This window comes from Falco rusticolus, chromosome 14 (assembly GCF_015220075.1).
Source record: "Falco rusticolus isolate bFalRus1 chromosome 14, bFalRus1.pri, whole genome shotgun sequence".
In the NCBI taxonomy this organism is placed as follows: domain Eukaryota; kingdom Metazoa; phylum Chordata; class Aves; order Falconiformes; family Falconidae; genus Falco; species Falco rusticolus.
In genome coordinates, this window is record NC_051200.1 from 11,511,808 (window position 1) to 11,532,950 (window position 21,143).

Consider the following 21,143-nt stretch of genomic DNA (forward strand, 5'->3'; position numbering starts at 1 on the left):
TAAGCAATTTAAGTCAACTGGATTAATTGACACAAAAATAAATTCCTCTTGATAAAGTCAATGACAATATGTTTTAGAATGTGAAAATAATATTCTAGATCATAAAATGAGACTGACCCTTAAACAATTAATGGTCTTAAATTAATCTATTCAGTGGATTGCTCCTATGTAAAAAGAAGCATCAGCTTAAAGGTTGAATACTAAAATTGTTCTTTCCAACAGATGAGCTATTTCAGAAAGGATCAAGTGGAAAAGTTATTTCCAGCAACCTAAAAGAGCATTTTGCACTTATCATTAGTGTTTTTTTCCTTGTATTCTCTTCACTGCTGCTTTTAAGGTTGAGTCACAGTTGTCACTTTAGTATTCTTGATGAAAAAACTATTAAGAATGGTTTTTCATGTGCAATATAATAAACATCCCTTTAGTGTGAGTCACAGGTTGTCAAAGTGCATTTCATTTGCTCATTGTAAGCTCACAGTATTTGTTTTCAAAAGCAGAATGGGAAGAAAAAGTAAAAAATTAAATTAAATTTTAACTTTGAACGTGAGAATGAATTTGAATCAGTTACTGAGATCTCTTACATTATTTTCTATTGTATTCTAATATCTAATATATTCTAGATGTATAGAATCACTTTTTAGGTTAGATGCAACACTTTAACTCTCAACGGTCCGAGTGGCACAGCCATTTCAAACTAATACTATATAACTATGTTTGATGTAGAAAGAAATTCTGTTCCTTAACGGTGGTAGGGGTGGAAGAGCTTCACTTAAATGGGTTGCATTAAAAATTCTTCCCTTTATCAATTTCTACTGATTGCCTCCACAGCAACTTCCTCTGAACTAATTATTAAAGTATAAATATTTATAGGATGACCCTAGGAACAAGCTACCTGTTATTCCAGCCCTAAGAGGAAGAGTCTTGCAATTTATCTGCACCACCTGCTTGGTCCACTGCCCAGGACTACACAGAGGCCTTCAAGCAAAACATTGCAGAGTTCAGATGCACACATAAGAACGGTTTTGTTTTATACAAAGTTACCGAATGAGAAACTTGCTGCTTCCATCGCACCAAAATCATAGCTACTGAATCCGTGCAACACAAATTCTTATGTCAGTCTTCCAGTTTGCACAGCAGAATCTGTCACAGAGCTTTGGCTCATTACCTTATAGGAGAAATACTTGTCTTCCCCCTTGCCCTGCCCCTGCCAAAGGCAAATGTATTTGAAAAGAGAAGGCACAGTTTTAAGCTAATGGTAAACTCTCTGTAGAGTCATAGGCAACATAGACTGGCTCTTGTAAATTATTAGGTCTAATGAAGTAATAAGATACTGGAGAATGACCAAACAGTAATCATTTTACTATGGCAGCTTTTTCGTGTGCTATAGTAGGGAACACAATTACCTTCTGTGATTCTTTGAGGGATGACAACAGTATATTTCTTAATAAATTTGTATCCTCAAGACAGAACTGCCACTGTTCAGCTCCATCTATCACTTTGAGACTGACATACAAAGGAAATTTTCTGACTCTGAAAACCTCAGTCATTGTGGCCCTTTCTACTTTCATACCCCTAGAAAGGTTGAGGGATTCTTTTCTCCCTCCCAAGTTCTTTTAAAAGGACTTAATCTTTTCTCTGCACCAACACACACACACACACATTCACAAGCAGCATCAAAGCACAACAGGGAACCACTTCAACTTAATTTCAAGTCATCCTTTTACAGCAAAGTTATGGCAATTTAACACCGAGAATTTTCATAATTTTGTGAGCTTATGTCACACTAGGAAAATTTAAGGTAGCTTTCTTCTGAAAAACACTATACAGGTATTCATCTTACACACGTACCATACACAGAGTCTGAACCCATACCACTAAGTCAATGGAAACTTTGTCTGAATGAATGCAGAATCAGACCCATACATTATTAGATCTGTTACAGTAAGAAGAATGGCTCAGGTATATGAAGTTAGCTATAAAGGACATACACTCCAGGCTCTAAATTCCTAAAACACTTAACACTCATTAAATATTAACAGTATTATCAGCATTACTGCAATGGAATTAGCCTTCTACAAGAGGAAAAACAACCTTCTGTTCTCTCTTAATCATGTGGAAAGTTACCCAATAAAACAGAAGTCTCTCAATTCCTGAGTATTTCCCCAGATGGGAACTGTTTCAGATTACAAGGAACTGAAGTTTCAGCAATTTGACTATCAGTGATCATTTAAAAGATTGTCACGTAAAGAAGTGGCCAAAATTATATCTTGCCTCCACAGAAAATTACTCCGTTACTTAAGTCTGTCACATTATGATGAATAACATGAATAATGAATTTGTTACGATTTAAGAAAATAGTTTCCATCCATTGTTAATTTTGCAGCTATTGTACCTGAGTGGGGACTGAAACATCTTTTCAGCCCTCTAACCATCCTTTCAAAGACATGATGATAATTGTGATTAGCATCACAGGGGGCTAAGCGTAGTAATGTTGGTTAGTGTATCCCTTTTCCTCTATAGATTTTTTGGCGAGAGCCCACTAGGAAAGCAGCAATGAATTTTTGTAAGAAGCTGTCAGATCTTTGTCTTCTTCCTCATTTCAATTGCTAAATTGGGAGGAGGAGGAAAAAAATTGAAAATCAGTATCAACAGAATGTCTCATACCATCTAGGAATTATGAGGACACTTAGATGGGCTCCAGATATCCAAAGTAATATCACAGATATATCTGTCGTTCTTTAGAACTATCTTGTCTCAGTAGAAACAGTGTACCATTTCCTTACTGAGCAAGCTCGTAAACTGTTCTTTTGTTTTCTGAAAATGGAACAAAGAACTAAGAAGGCTACACATATAATGCATAAAATCTATAGATTATTTAATTTTCTTAACATGTTTATGAACCTATAGTAAAAATTGATTACTTTATTAAAAACAAAACAGAACAAACACAAAACCACACAAACTTTCTGCTCAGGGTCATCCAGACATCTAAAGAAAGGGATATGTTTGCTGGTGGAAACGTTCATAGAACTCATCCAAGATGTATTTATTAGCCAGACTTGGAGTTGGAGGGTTGAACATATTCATTGTATCTAAATCCATTTCATATTTGATAGAACAGAAATGCATCCTCAGGTACTTAGACTTTGCAGTGTAAGTATCTGTATCAGCATAACAAGTAAAGGGCTATTGAATGAATACATTTAGAAGTATATTTTTTATTTACATGGATCTGTTATGTTTTTAAATTCCAAGAGCTTATTAATAGTCTTTACTCAATTTTTATTGCTTCATCATGCAACAGAAAAACTGGAACTAATATCAAAATGAAGTTAATTGCATGTAACAGAATAATGATTTTAGCACTTCTACATCAAAACAATTGTTTCTTATTTTGTGTTTGAACAGTTATGGAAGAATAAAATATTCAGCAATTCACTGTAGCCTGCACTGTCTCAAATGCAGCATAGCTCCCATTGAAGTGTTTGTGCATTGACACACGATCTGCATTCATACAAAGTATTCTATGTAATCAAGAAATCTCCATTTTTAAATGCTTGTGGGAGGGGTATATATGAAAGTCTTCCAGTTCCATTACAGGAGTAAGTGATTCTTTACTTAAAATTAAATCATCCTTACTTTGCATTCAAATACTCGTATTCTTTGTGTTCTGAGTATTCCCTGTTCCATACAAGCAGCAACATAGGCTTCTTCAAGGTCAGCCTCTTTAGTCAGCTTTAGTTGTCATCAGTCTGAAAGCTATTTTAGAAAAAGTAAATGGACTGAACAAACTTTAAGGATAAGGCTACACTGTAGGTAGTGAAAGCATTTCCTGGCTCCAAGTGTCTGCTGGAGCTACTTTTCTTTTTTTTTTTTTTTCCAATGTGGGAAGCAAAAGTAAGGAGTACACCATGCACATGCCTTTATTATTATACAACGGCAGCTCAGATATTTGAGCCAGAAGGAACTTGTGGGTGATAGCATGAAAGCTATGAGACGATTTGCAGAGATCAGCGGCCCCATAGCATAGTTGTGGCCTACACAAAGCCAGACAACTGTCAGCTTGAAGTCAATAAATTCAAACAAATTTATACCCATGATAGGACTGGATAGCTTCTATAGAGTTATTCTCTGACTGGTGAGTGGGGAATAGACATTCATTTCCTTCAACTGTTAGTTCATCAAAAAATCAGGACTCAAAAACCTGAACAGATATCACCTAACTTAAATAAATACATTCTATTGGGAGATATATAATTGTTACGTTAATTTTCTTTCATTTCAACCATTTATCACATTACCAACCTGCATTATTAGTCAGCTCTTCCCTTTATAATAAGTCTTAACTATATAAAAATGTAAAGTTGGGGAGAACAATATTAAGCTAAGAGCTAAGGTCAGGTACTACTGGAATAAAAAAAAATAGGGAGGGGAAAAGAAATAAGGGACCTTCCTAAACAGTGAGGTGACTAGTTTGGCAAGATTATCAGGTAACCACAGTTCATTGCTTTTCTTGATAAAACAAGTTAAATAATATTGGTGCCCCCAGAATGAATTAATTTTTAATTATTAAGGCTTTCATAATCTAGTACAATGCTTATTAGTGCAAATTGCTCTGCCCAAAGGTTGAAACTATTTTATTCCCGGTTCCTATGATGAGTGCCATACGGAGTGTTTGATGCTTGCTGACTGAACTCATTCTGTCAGCAGAACAGTTGATATTTCACACTAGAATGCTAACTGTACTTCAAGGACAAGTCATCTGATCAAAGGGTACCACAAATCTTCACAGAGGATGACAGATGGGAAATGGTAAAGTGTTATTTATGTGTATGACTATTATGAATTTAAGATGCTCTTCTAAGTAATTTCACCATTATTCATTCACCTTTTAAATAACCCCTAATTCTTGCATTGCAATTATTATTCAACTCTATAATATTATAGCTGAATAGTCTGTTTATGTGACAGCAGCATAAGCTACTGTATACACACAAATACAAATTCACACATATACATATGTTTGGAAGCAATTTTTTTGCTTTATATTTAGATGTTATAAATACTCAGCGATCCAAGAGAAAAAAAGAATGACCTGACAGTTAAAAAACATGAGGCAGTCGAATATCAAAACCAGTCCATCTTCCCTGTTTAAACAATTCTTATTTGGCATGAAGGAATATACTCAGAAATGACAAATAGTCTTCTATTAATGGACTTTATCAGCTGGTATAGACTTCAGAAGACCACTGGCTGACTCAGCTGATGCAGGTTCATGATCTCCAAAAGAAGACATTTCATTGTTGAATGAGGGAGAGAAATGAGATAGAACTGTCAAAGAGGACAATAAGTCCCTCACTAAGGCCTGTTCTGTGGATCCGAAGCTTGTGTCCTTGGCATAGAACATGCCACTGATCAAGAAAACTATGACCAGTATATGTCCTGCAGCTAAACAACATGCTGTTTAACTGCTTGAGCAGTGAACCCAAACTTGAGGTACCGAGCATGAAATCCTGGTCTCATTAATATTCCATATATCCTCTGAAATTGAAAGCAGTGATCTCTTAGCCAAGAAGGAATGTGTCACCTTTCATACGTCTGGAAGTTCTGTAAGTATTCTCAATGTAAACACATTATCCCTCTGAATGAAGGTGGTGAAGATGCAACACAAAAATTCTTTTCAGCCTAGCTTTCCTATTTATTAAGGGATAATATTCAGCGGCTGCAGAACATGAGAGGCTGTCAAAGATCCATGAATCATATTGTCTGGAAGAAAAATTCTAGTATTTTTGCCACACAATCCTTACAGACACAGAGGTAGCAGAATGTCTGCTGTTTAAGGAAGCAACAAGATTTTCCTGCCAGCTCTCTATCACCCTAATCCGTGACATGGATTTACAAAGAGGCGGGGGAAAATTGTTTTCTATATATATAAAAAAAATGTACAATCAAATAGAATAATTGGAAGAATTTGTGTTTGTCTTAATACTATTCCTAGAAAACTTCCATGTGTCTAACAACCTGATCCCTAATCACCTTCCTTACAAACTCCAGACTGATTTATCTTTACTCTAATATCTAGTACCATCTAGGTATTAAACATCTGGAACATACTACTGAATGATATGATACTATGAACTAGATATGAACTAGACATTGGAGATCATGACACAAGTTTTTGTGTGCGTAACATCATCACAGCAGAATTTCCATGCTTTAAAAACATATCAAATTAGGAAAGTGTAGAGGGTTTAAAAACTTCTGCCAATAATGTCATTTGCTAAAACATTCAATACAGCAATGAGAATAACATTTATATTAATTTTATATTTATTTAAGGAGACTCATCCAATTAACTAAGTGAAGGAACTGGGTTATTTTTAATTATAGTGGAATACACAGCAAGCTTGACCTAAAATAACACATGTACCGGTGTAAACTAGCAGTTTACATTATTCAGTTGCCATACAAATAATATGCTCAAATCTAGAGAAATTATGAAGGTTATTCTTTCAATTTCAGGCCCAAATCTGAATGTCATTGGAAGGATTACTAGTGTTCTTAGTGACAGTTGGATCAGACCGGCAGAGGTTAATAGAGAAAATAGCCTGCCACATGTGGCTTGTTTTAGAAAGAGACGACATCTTTTGCTTGGAAACATTCCAACCATACAGCAGCCAGCTAGAGGCCCCTTGATTTATATACCATGACTTTCCTCTTATCAGAGCGAGACTATATATCAGAATATAACTGAGATCAGGAAGAAGTCAAGGCAAATTTTCTAAGTGATCCCACTGGATTAATATCTCTGTCACCATTCCGCAAATTAATATCCATGAGAAATCACCAGGAGATTTGTTTACACTGACTCTTCAAAATTAAGGATTTAAAAAACTAATCCAACATGAAGAGGCAAATGCCTTTCCTGAAACAATTCTGAAGCGGTATTGATATAAGTAGAAGTGAGAACAATAAGCGATCCTTCAGTTTTCACTTCATTTAGAGTCTCTCCAGTCTGGGAGAAAAAACTCTTTTCCATCTACAAAACCCTGGAAGTGATTAAGAACCTGCATATTTTAAAATAGCTGTGAGGACGTTCAAGCTAATGGCATCACATTGACTGGTGTATCAACATCAAGCAAGTTTCTAGTTCATAACATGACCAAACAGAAACTGAATCAAGTTAAAGACGGACACAAACCAGCTGACAAACCACTGCAATAAGACATCTACCTGACCAAACTAGCTTTGATTGGACCGTTTTACCTATGAATCTTTCATTTTTTAATCTTAGCAGAGGAAAATATCAGTAATTATCAATAAGAGGCACATTTTGTAATACAGAAAAGCACATCAAGTGCAAAAATTTTTGAACAGATCCAAATAGAAAGGAATAATATCTTTAGACTTCAAGCAGCAAGAGTGAAGAATATGTTCATACATCAAAGTCAAGGGGAAAAGAGAACAAGGGAACAGCTCAGATGCTGAGGCTGTGGAATAGAGTTAGTGGGAAAAGGCTCTGTGGAAGAGCTGCAGATTAGTCTCAAAGTCTGCAGGTTGCTAGCTACCATATCAGATCCCTGTGCCAGATATGCACAGATGTAAACAACTGCTGATTAATTTCCATTTCTGAATACATTATAAACTAGGAGGGTTGAGAAGGGTGCCTTTCAAGTTTACCCTACAAATAAGGAACCATGGTTTTGTCCCATTCTTACATCTTCCTTTTCATCTTTGTTGTTTCTCATGTTTCTGTAGTTATTTTCATCTTTCTCCCATTATAGCGGTTTAATGCTAATGAGATAACACTTGATTCAACCCTAGGTAAGTCAGTGTGCTTTCTTTTGTGTGAATATCAAATACCTGGAGTCACACTTCTATGGTAATACACAGCCCAGGTAACTATGAAAAGACACCTAACTCTTTGATAGTAAATGTAACTTACATTTTAACTTACATTTTAACTACTTGTCACCCCAGAAAAGCATTATGAAAAAGGAGAAGGTTACAGAATCCAGGACAAAAATTCTTTTGTTATGGAATGACAGAGCCAAGTGGGAAGGAAAGGATGTAAATACTCAATGGAACAGAATCATTGTCAGGGTATAATTACCCAGACTCACAGATAGACCAGTGCATGCCTTTTTATGCGGCATAACTTTCTGCATTTAATTCAAAGTCAGCTGAGGTCAATGGAGAAAGTCTTACCGACTTTGCTAGCTTTCAGAGAAAGCTGTAAATCTGGAGACAACAACTGTGCAAATGGTTTGTATTTTTTTATGATAGGTTCGTGGGGGATATGCATGTATTACATAGAACATCTGTCAGAATCTGACAACTAAATGGTCGTATCAGCACATTGCACAGTCTGAACCAGCTCATACAGAAACCAATGATCAAAATCACACTGCCTTTGGGGCTGAGGGACTCAGAATGAGACTGTTTTGGCTCCTGAATTGGTCCTGTAATTTACAGGTATGGATATTCTTCTGAGCAAGAGTGGAATACCCTGATGTGAAGCTGAACTCACAAATTCATTTACAGTAAAAGCTCAAAAGGGATTTAAGGCCATGAAAGAATCCTGACCTGTTCTTGATTCATGGTATCAGCTCTCTTGATGACTGACTTCTTAAAGTTTGGTATTTCAGTTAGAGCTGTATAAAGTACTTATCTCCAGTCTGAACCACAGGCAAAAGTAGAATTGTTTCCAACTTGACCTGACTTTCTGAATTAGTAGTGGACTGCTTGATATCCTTTTTATGTCTGCAAACTATTCACTTGCACTGGAGAGGAACGGTCTTGGTCGACTAGCTTATCATGAAATGTTCTGAACCTGCCATGCATTTAGAGTTCAAATTAAGGTCATTTGAGAAGCCCACAAGTTACTTCAGCCCCCACAAGGTTCACTCTACTTTGTAGACATGAAACTGAGTTCAATTATCTGAGTCCCTAGGTATTTCACATACTGGTATATCTGATGATGCTTAGAAGGAGGGTACCATTTTTCATTTGTAATGTATCTATATATTGCTTTCTATCGGGTCAGAGAATTAAGCTCAGGCCAAACAGATTTGTGCTGTAGAGCTGGGTGCAGTGAACAGGAAGAACAGTTCCTTCAGCCTCCAGGATGCAGAGATATTAAGAAGCTGACTGAATCTATTGTCTGAATTGTTTTGGGGTTCCCCCCTACCCACCCAGTGTGAGCCATGAAAAGGCCACTTTTTCAATAGCATGCAAAAGAGCAAGAAGTTTTATCCACAGCACCCAGCAGAGATGGCCTGAAATACAAACATGTTCTCTACCAGAAGTGCTTCACTTCAATAGTATGACATTAAGACTAGAAACCAAACAGTCTGCAGTGCACGGCTATATTCCGCTGGCCCCGAGAATCTTTTTTCCCCAGTGCTTGGGTTCATCATTCTGGCTCACACTATCTAAGTGATACAAGTGCTTCTAGAAGAACACTGTAGAATTTGATTTGTGAATCAAATGGTAGAAATAAAAATACAAATATCATGTCACACTAAGGACACTAAACGATAATCAATTCAGTTTGGTTTCCATTATTATTTGCTTAATTCTGAAATGTGGTATGCAGGCTGACCACAAACAGATCCTCTGTCATCTGTGCTTTTCAAAGACAAACACCGAAAACTCTCACTCAGCTTTCTGTCAATAGAATTTTCTTAACCACCTTCCAGCTGCTTTCTAATTAATAGATTTAAATTTAGTTCAGAAAAATTTTCCTACTTCACGGAACCTTATACAAGCATTTAGCTTGAAAAGCTTCCACTTTCAAACCATAGACCACCATGCAAACGAGAAAAATGACATTTTTCTCAGATTCTTGTGGAATACTTGTCTCCTCAAAATATCATCCTAAGTATGAAAAAATAACGATCATACTTGTAACAGACATAGAGAAAAAAAAAGTATCAACCTGATCACGGCTTCTCCGAGATAAATGAAAGCTACCTCCATAGTAGGATGTTCAAGGGACCCAGCTTGTCAGAAGGACAGACATTTTCAATTCTACAAGGTGTTAGGTCTCCTAGTAAAGCAGGAGAGTAAGAGGAAGTCATACAGGCCAAATCACCAAAACAAAAACCCATTAAGATTTTTGTCATCTTTCAGTTAGACTCTGCTCTGAGCTTCCTTGTGAGGGAATCTTTCTCTTTCACCCCCTCTTTTGGGTCTATCATAATCCCAGGGAGTGTGTATCTCCTAACTAAATTAGGCAGTGTGTATTCTCCATGCCTCCCCCAATTTTTCGCAGTTATATTGACTGTTCATTTATTAGATCCTTTGACTCACTTAGAGCTTTTCACTGTAATACTACTTATGTCTCAACATTGAAAAAAAAAAACTTTCATCTGCATTTGGAGTGTAGAGAGGGAAAGGAATGAAGTGTGGTTGATTTTATTGTCTATACACATATTTGACTGGTACTAAGCAATAAACTTGCCTTTTAGTTTGCAGCACTCAGGAATACCGTGTGTAACTATAACAAGTGGCAAAAAGAAACACAGAAAAGTGGCATTATTTCTGAAGTGGAAGGTGTGATGAGATGAAATTGGATTCATCAGACTATTTGTGACAAGCTACCACATGCCTATTACCACTAAGTGGCATTTGAGTATTTCTTTCACATCTGCTCAAATACTGAAAACCGACATATGCGGTAGGTCAAGAAAATGGCTTGTTAAAGCAGCTATTTGAAATGACCTAGAGGGGAAGGGGGGTGGGGTGGTGGTGGTGTAGGTGGGGAAGAATCTACAAAGCACATACGTGAGTTACAACTCCATCGTGAAAAGTATGGACAAGTAGTTATAATTGAACTGCTTTATGATTTTTAAGTCAATTCAGGCACACGGTTTGCAGTAGATAACTCATTAACTTTGTCTCTGCATGTTACTTCCTACCATAAAACATGAGTTTAAGAAATCATGACAGAAATAACTGACTTTCAATATCAGTTTTCTTGCAAGTGAAATCAGAAGATGAAGAATGTCAAAAAAAAAAAAAAAAGGAAAAACCTTCTAAATAGCTGAGTTACATTTCTCTTTAGCAAATAAAGATAAAATCCCTAACTACAAAATTATCTACACTAAAGCCTACAGGGAAAATAAACCAAATTTGCAGAAGAGGATGTAGGGTACGGCTGTGGCACTTATCCTCGTTGTTATGATAGCAATGGCACAGTTTTTATATTGTGATTATTTCTTTTCATCTGTTGAGTTTAAAGCATTTTTAACATATTTCAGGAATGAAGAAGTGAGATGCTGGTATGTTACACTGAAAGTTAAAAACATCTCTCAAACTGTCCTTAGGTCCCAAATAATTTCACATATGAACAAGAAAAACCCAGGAACACGTTCAGGCATGGCTGAAGGTCACTGGAGCATATAGGAACTGCAAATGTGTAACCATTAATCATTGTAGCTAGATCAAAATTTCTTTGGAACTTAAGAAGTTCACCTGTCTCTGGATAAGGTGGGTAGACCTTCCTTTCTTACACCATATTAAACTCTGTGTTAGAATAACATTGAAGAGAAAAAGAGTAATAAAGGTCCTTCAGTGCAATGAGAGGAATAAACTGAGTTAAAAGGAGTTATCATTATGCTGGATATAATAGATATTAATACCATTATTTGTTTCACAGCAGCATCAAGAGAACAGAACGCAGCATAAAATATTCTCCACAGAGCATAAAAAGACCCTCAAGAATTTCTGCTAGGTGCACTAAATATGACAAGCAACTATTTTGGTATGTACTGAAAGAGATTACTGCAATTCATGACTTCAGCATGAATTGCCTAACGGGCTAAAACATGTAGTACCAGCACAGTAAAGGTGCAGAGAAGGTTGGGGATACTTAACACAGGTTATTATGTGATCTGGGAAACTGATTATGAGAGATGTTTGGGTTTTTTTCCTATGACCTTTATAATTTTTGAGTGTAAATGACAGAAAGACTTTACCCAGCAGAATCATAAAAAATTTGACAGCAGAACGGGATGACTAAATTAAAATACCAAAGACAGACCAGAAAGCAGAAGAAATCTCACAGGGAAAAATACTACTCTACCACAGTTTTCTTCTTCCTCGATTAAAACAGCCATTAAAATAAATAAAAAAAATAATTAAAAAAAACATTGCACTTGCAGAATAGACTTGCACTGGTAAACAGGAATAAACAGTCACCCAGTTAAGCAGGACTTCAGGATGCAACAATAATGTGTAACTTTTGTTAGAAACTGAATATTTTGTGCAGTCAAATTTAGGTCACCAGTCCCCCAGGATCAAAGACAAGATCTCTAATTTGATCCCAGAGTAACATGCTGGTATGCCACCCTTCCTTCAGAGAGGAAAAAAAAGACTAACTTGTTGACTTTAGTGAAACGAGGGGAGGATCCTAAACAGTTAGTGTTTATTTGGAACTTTCTGGTTGGGCAGCAAACAAAATAAATACAGCTTTGTTATTATGACAGTAACCTCAGCTTGTTACTTACGATCAAACCAAAAGGTTGTATTTAAATAGTGAATTTGATTACGGTCATTACTCTCTGATTCCAGGGTATATTCCTATCACTCTGCCATAATGCACTGCTGGGAGTATACTTAGTCCTGCAAAAATCACTGCTTTGTTGGGTTTTTTGGGGTTTTGACGTTCTTTTAATTTATTTATTTATTTATTTTTAACAAGGACACCAAGTATATAGCAGGTACAATACTGTTAAATTATGCTGACCTTAGTTTAATAACAGGTTCATTTTCTGCACATTTAAATTTTAACATAGACGGGACTGTTAAACTCTAGGGCAGGTTATTGACAAATGAGCTCCTGATTATTATTTATATTTCAGGTGCTGTTCAGAAGGCATTTCTTCAGCTTTCATCTTGTCACTTCTCATCATGTTATTTTTAAGACATGGCTCAATCTGAGGGTCACACTCATTTTCTAGAGTAAGCAGTTTACAATCCTTTCCCCCACTGTCAGGGACTGAGAAGTATAATGGGAGACACAGCTTTGGCTTTTATTATTCATGTTTCTTTGCCTTACGTTAATATTCAAGACAAATATCAAGATTTAGAAAGCCACTATACTAAGGATTACACAGGAGCCTCACAGACACAAATCCATCCTCAAAGTGGAATTAACAGTCTAGTTTCAGTTTGGATCTTCTTAACCTTTGCAGTGCTGCCAACCACCTTGCAGGCATGAAGAACAATCAGCAAGATCTGCATTCATCAGTTAAATACCTCTTGAAGAGTTTGTCAGCTTTGCTAGATCTGTCTGAGACAATGAGATTGCTAAGAATACATTTAAAAGCAACAGCAGTTTTCCCTCTGTTCCTTGTTTGAAAGAGTCAGACCAGGTCATTTTCTATTTTGTTTGATGGACACAAGACAGAAATACTTTTGTATATCACAACAACTTAATTCCATTGACTTGGTTTCAGGATATATTTAAATCGCTAAGTATCTACTATTAAGCCTAATCCCTCATTTATAGCCTTCTGAAAAACTTTATTCCTGACAAATATACAAGATACGTTATTTTACTTCTTTGCTCTGTAAAAACGTAAGCTGATGGTCAGCTCTCGTGAATAGGAACAGAGCAGAAAGGCTTTTATTTTAAGAGCTGTTTTCTTACAAATCTTCAGAAGAAAGTTATCATTTGTTGCCAAGTTTTCCTGGACAGCTCAGGTTCTCATAATACAGACTCATCTTGCTGCAAAAATTGTTTTGGAAAGAAACTGAAGTAAGAGTCAGGTCTCCTCACTGGGTTACAGCCTACTTGTTTTTCCATCTCTGCTAATCTAGGGAAAAATCAGAGCACAGTTCAGGAGCCCATATGCCAGGTACTGATACTCCAGGAATCTCCTCTCCTACTTGGTTCCCTGGCGCAGGTTCCTCTCTTTTCAAAAATGAAAAAAGGTTTTGGTAGATACTTACAGCACAGTCTTCATGCAGAGAAGATGAGTGTTCCTATGTGAGACATCATAAAGCTACAAGGTATTTAAATATTAGGAAGTGTTACACTCTATGCTTACAGACAGGAAGATCCAAGTAAAATCATTGTAAGGATGTGGGCAGAGGCTGCTAGGTACAACAACTCTGAGATTCTCTTAGTAACTTGAATAAACATTAAGTCATTTGTTAGCCATTGATTTTGTAGATAGTACAACAAATTATTTCCTGCATAGCTCTGTTAAGAGCAGGTGCCACTCAGCTGCCTTATGATACTGAGCTTCTCAAATAAAACACCTGGGAGGGGGCAAGGTGGGTGTGGAGACAGAAACAAACATCAGAGTCCTGATATCTTTCTTAACACAGCTTTAGTTTCTGCACGCATACATAGAAACCAGCCACAGAAAATAAAGTTTATCTCTATTAAATCTGGAAATAAAATCTTGGCTTCTCAAATCCTCTTAACACATCTTTTGTCATAGCTAAAGATTCGTTATAGATGGAGAAGAAAATGGACCAAAGGCTGTAAGTTTTGTAGGTAAACCGAGCAGCCTTCTACTTTTATTTTCTCTCAGATAATAGCTAACTCGTGCTTAAGGGAAGAGCATAAGAAGTAAAGATAAATATAAGGTGATCCTTTTTTAAGTATAGCCTTCATCCTGAGAAAGCAGTGCCTTAACATCACCATGAAGTAAAGGCAGCATCAAGACCATTGTGCTTGATGATCACTGATGGACCTTGTACCCATAAATTTGTCTAATCTTCCTCTAACCTCTTGCAATTATAGCCCCTAATTTAATTTACTCTATGTAAAACAGCTCTGCATTTCATTTATTTTAAACCTGCTGCTAATCATTTCATTGCCAGTGAGTTACTCAAAATTCAGTGTATGAATTCAGTATTTATACAGTGGCTAAGAAGCGCTGTCGTGCTTCTTCTCTACTCCCTTCTAATAATTTCCAACATTCTGGGGGCTATGAGCTTAGTCCTCAGCTGCTTTACAAACATATTGTAGGAACCTGAACAAATAAGAGAACAAAACCTCATTAGGATGGATACATTAGTATAATAAGAACAAATTGAAATGAGTCTTTACTCTGTATAGAGGAATGTTGCAGAGGGAGTGGTGCACTTCATTCGCAAGACAAGCGACAATATATTTTATAGACATAAGACAGTGAAATAAAGTTCCATGGTAAACATGAGAGTGGTTTAACGAGGTTTGAAGGCAAGGTACGCTTAAGTATTTACTGCATACAGGGTCAGACAAAATTGTCAGGGAGATCCTCCTGTTGAGTCACGAGGACTCAACGAGTTCAGGGAGGACCCTTTTTCTTTCTAAATTCCTTCTCAGAGAGGATTTTATGTGCAGCTGCATCCAGAATTAGACAACAGTTTATATATACTTTTATATACAGATTATATACGCATAATCAATCCTTCATATCACTTAGCTCAGATTTCAAAGTTTCAGCACACTTATTCCCAATTTGTTTACCAAGTATCTGACACAATAAGGATTCTCTCAACCTCAAGGAGTAACCTTGAGACACATCCTCACCGAAGGGGAGATCCTGACGTGCAGCCCACCACTATGCAGCAAAACTCAACAAGCCCCGGGCCCACTATTTATGGAGTACGATGGCTGATGTTAACGTCTGCAGCTGGTATGTGTTTCTTCCACATTTGGTTTGAGCTGGACATTGACCAGATATACTGTGGCTGGGTGGGCACATTGCTGAAATTAGTCCTCAGCTATTGTATCATTATCTACCTCCCCCAAATCCACTTTTAGCCGGTTGCAGCCATCACAACCAGGTGCATCCATTATGACTGCCACTGGTGGTTATCACTTGAGCAGGATTATGGGAAATAAAGTTCAGGTTAGGGGTGGGGAGTGGGCAAGGAGCATACCATTAAAGAGTTTATGAAAGGTCACTAGCAAACCATGAGTTAGACCAGAGGTTTGGATTTTTAAAAAATATTTTTTATATTGTAACCCACGGGGATCTCAGAGACTGGACAGCAGGTCTGCTTAGTCTGCTCTTGTGTGGCTGCTATTGCACAGCTCTTCTCATTGTATCTGGTGTCCTGATTCAAGGTCACATATCTAGATCATTCTAGAAATCCAATTTTTGTTCTTTCCAGGAATAAAGTTTATCTTGTGTCTAAATTACTGGTTGTATACTCTTTTAAAGTTTTTCATCCTTTCAGATACTTTTTCCTCTTGTCTTTTTCATGCAGAATTTCAGAACTAGCTTGGAAAGATTATGCAAGATCTGCCATTAAGTTCACAGTATGAAAATAAAATAATTTATTTGCCTGATTGATGGTTACAGTGCTCTCCCAAGATGTGACTAATGCAAGCTAAAGAGCAATGGGGGAAGGTCATTAAGGCTTATATTGATTTGCTCTGAATTCTGGATAATACATCAACAATCTTTGCTACTTCCACTTGAAAATTTTAAATTAAATAACCAGAACCAAGCAGTCAATCATTTGCTTCCCTTAGAACTGAAGCCATTTTGCACTGATATTTCAGATGGAATAGAAACCATAACACTACTTTGTGTTATTCATGTTATTAGTAACATTAAGACAGTGATATTTTGGTGCACATAAATGAGCAAATGATAGACTACATGGAAGGTTTTCTATGGTTCTGCTGTTGTCTGACAGATCAAGAAACCAGGTAAACGCAATTCTTTTCATGAAGCAGCAAGATGCAGGAAGCAATATGTACGCATACAAAAGAGAGGGAAGTCGTCAGGCAGTCTATGTATGTGCAGGCTTTGCTAAAATACTACTGTGAAAACATAAGCAAAGCTGTCTTTGAGTTAGAAATCTGATTTGGACTAGAAGAGCTGAAAAGAATGAATGTATTGTGGGACCAAACCCACCCAGGAATTATGAAAGCTGAATTTCATTTTTCTGAGTACTGTACTTGCTTTCCAAAGCTACAACTTTCACAGTAAGACATATAAATAAATAAATAAGCAGTGTTGTACCCATTTATAACTGTCTCCAAGACACAGAAGTTCTAAAACTAAATGATACTTCTTTTTCTGTGTCTTTTCCAAAAATTATATATTTTCATCCTCTGCCTTGGTTTAGAAGGATTCACATATCATCTTATGTCAAGAGATACAACTAAACTGATTTATTTGTTACTCAGACTGATTGTCTGAAGATGTACACATATCTTTGACAGGTATTTTGGTGTGGTATGCTGCTATTTGCAAGATATTATGTGCAAGCGCACATAGTGCTCATGCTCAAGGATGGGTGTTCTTATTGGCTTCAAACTACTTACAAATTGTAGATGTTTTCTTTATTAGTTCATTCAAACCAACTTGAACAGGCTGCTGGAGGACATCCTACAGCAAAACAACCAGTATCCTTTGAAGCATTGACAGTTTCTTTCCTGTGATACACTCTTCCCATGATTCGCATTGAATGCATCTTAACAACACTCCTGACTTTCTTGTCTCCTTCCTAGTAAGTCAACTACTAATTAATCAAATACTGATTTTAATTAGAAACATTTTCTCATTAATTTGAAAGATGATTGAAAGACCTGTAACTCAAGCATCACCTTCTGTTCTTCCAAATAAGACCATGTGGCAGAACACCCATTTCAAAAAAAGTACCATATTAAGCTCAGACATACTAATGTAGAAAAAAAAAACCAAAACCAAACTCACGAGCAGTATTTTTCCAACACTTCACAAAATCAACAGGAATGTGTAAAATCTGCAGTTTCAAGAGCATTCAAACATAAGAGTTTCTTGCCAACTTTAATTCATCATGTTTTGCTGGCTTTCTCACAAGTCTAATGCAAGCATACGATCACCCTGACACCATTCACCAACATGCAAAGTGCAAAATAACCTCAGCATTATCACATTATGCTACTAGATGTGGAGCATTTTAAAAAAAAAATTTCTGCATGATGAATTGGATTAGTCTGACACTCAAGGAATGTCTAGTCTTTGTTTCAGTTTTAAGCAGAAGCTTAAAAAATTTGTTGCTGTTGTACCCAACCTAGGCAAAGGCTCTTGCTAGCCCAAAGTTAGAGCTGACTGTCATTGCACATGAAGCATCCTTAAAGCATTTAAGGACTGGCGGTCAAATTGACAATAATTCCCCCCTCCTTGCAAAGAAAGTGCATTAAAAACATTTAGGGATGAAAATTTCAGGTTTCCTCGTAACAAGCAAGCAAAATCCAAAACCTCAGCAGCAAGTCCATTCAGCTTCAGAAAATGCTGAACTAGGTCATTGAGGCCAAAAGATAAGACTCATATTTAGATCATTGTTAGAATCAGACCAATTTGTTTTGATACCAAGTAGCCACCATTTCTTCCCTTTTCCCATCTTCCTGCAGTACCAGACAAAACCTATACGATCAAGTTTGCTGAACATCATCCCACATTTTGAAATGCTGATCTACAAAACACCTACAAATGCTGAACTGAGCAGACTCCCTCTGACCTCCCATGAGACTTACAACCTTTAAGTTTTAGGACCTACATGTGCTGAACTTCAACACCTAAATGTGTGGGTCACCCCTGTGACCTACATAGATGTTGATTAACAGTTGTTGACAGCTACCCCTTAGAAAGATTTCCAGCTTGAAAACCTATTAGAAGGGTTTGTTTTACTGCAAACTTCCAACGTTCTTATGAATCTTTTTCAGACTATGCAGGTCATCAGCGTAACTGAAAGACCTAATTGAAGTTCTGATTTATGTTGATATGTTTTTGGTAGAACAGATGTTAAGAGCTTTATTTTTGCATTATGTTTACTTTAGTCAAAGGCACTGAGTTTGTCTTAAAACTGTGTTTTATTTTTGTGCTCCAGAGTATATTCCAAGAGCCAAACCGATTTGTTGAACATGTCCCAGTTCTTAAAACTTATGTCCTTCTGCAACTGAAAGTGGTGAACTTGGCAGTGCTAGGTTAATGGTTGGACTTGATCTTCACAGTCTTCTCCAACTTAAATGATTCTATAACAGTTACCTGGAGGAATGAACACTGTTAGACTACAATAAACGCAACAGGGTGGTGGTGTTCTGGAGTGTCATATTTTCCCCCCTTCAATGGTCATAATTCAAAATTTTTTCAGCACTTGGGATATTCAGGCATAATAGAGTAATGGCAACATCATTTTGAGAGATCAGACTGAACCCTATGGATTGAACTAGAAAACTACAAAAGCTTTCAATAATGCAATTTTACCTTCAAAATAAGGTCTTAGAACTACATCGTTCTCCTGGTTACTGGATTCAAGTTAAAGCTGTGGTTTTTTAAATGTCCCTTATCTTCTTTGCATGTCTGGCTGTTTTCTAGTCAAGCATGCTGACTGCAGCATAAAGCACACTTTATTAAAATGTCAAAAGCTATTCTTTCCTAAATTTCCCTGAACAAAGTAGGTTTTGGAAGAAGTATCTGGCCATCAGTTGGATTTCCAACCACTAAATAAGTAAATTGATAGAATAAAACAGTGAGGTGAAGAGGGCTACTGCACTGCATTGCAGTTTTTTTTTTCTTTCCTAAAACTACTCAATGGTCATAAAATAGCATCCACAGAAAAAAAGCCACCAATTCCATTTAATGCATATTTATTGAAATAGTAGAATTATCTCAACCAAAGGCAATATTATTATTAAAATGAGACAATACACAGTTCTGTAGCTCCATAACTTCATGCAGTACTTTGCCAAGCCTAAAACAGAACAGACACCTATCCCACAACCTAAATGCAAGCAATGAAACATGATGAAATCCAAAACAAGATAAGTGAAAATAAAAATTCTAGGCAAAAATAAATAAATAAATAAAAAGGAAGGGATTAAATCACAATGTCATCAATATTCATATAAAAAACTCCCAGCACAGTAGGTTAGGCCGGGATATTTGCCTTCAATAAACGGAAAACAGAGGGTTTTTTCTTTTGTTTGATCTCAAAATATTTTCCTGACCTAATACATGTCAGAAGATGGGACCATACAGGAAAGATCCAGTAGAAGGAACTACATACTACAGAGTACCTTGACTATAATGTCTCTGGTGTGTACAATGAATCCTTTCCATGCAATGAGGAAAGCTTTGCAATCTGAGTGACAGATCTATTCCCATGACACAAGATGGGCATGGAGAAGACCATGGAGAAAGGAGGCACGCATGTTCCTTTTAATTGCCACATGAATGCACAGATGTACAGGAAAAAGGAAAAGAACACCTTCTCACCTAAACCCTGACAATTTTCTCCAGAAAATTTATTTTTATTTCAGAAGGTATATCATCGTGTACCACAACAGTACTTCAGAGATAAGCATGCTTCCACTATAGCTGGACCATGTTGCCTTTGCATCAGCTGGGACTGTGATGACTAAGAACATAGGTGAAGAATCTGCCCCATAAATTTGAGTACAGAAGGATGAACCAGATTTCTCCACTGACCTTTTCTGCCAAAAATTTTCAGATGAAGACCAATAAAATCCATATTTGAGGGCAGCCCATTTTTTTTATTTTTTTTTTAAAGGAATGTAGAACTCTTCTGTTGAAAGAACCCAACACCTAGCAACCAAAAGATAATACACCAGCAAACTGCCCAATCAGTTAGAAATTATTTTTTCTTTCCTACAAATGTTAGTGCCCTCAGTGTTCACTAACACATTAAAATAGAAGGAAAAAAGAAAAACCCATGGTGATGGAAGTTTATTTTATTTTCAGAATTCATGATAGACAAAATAGATTCAGTAGCATTCATATTTTGCTTAACTAAAGTTATAAAGGACCATCTATCTTGTCAATCTGGTGTACGTCAACATTTTCCCACTGACTATGCCAAACTAATTTATGCTGAGAAGGGAGCTCAGTGCAGCTCATCATTATACTCTGTGCCATGCAATTCAAAGATAAATACACACATTTTTATCTCTGAGTAGAATAAATCTGGAATAAGCCTTCTGAAATTAATTGGGGTTACTGCATTCTTACTCTGATGTCACTCAGATCTGTGTGTGGTCTAGAATAAAAACAGACTATTTGCACAAAAGTAAATGGATTCTACTGCAGGAAGGGATTCAGGTATTTGTGAACAGTATGGCAGTTTATCACCTGAGAAAGAGATTAAGCAATCACCACCTAAGAAGTGGGGCCATTATT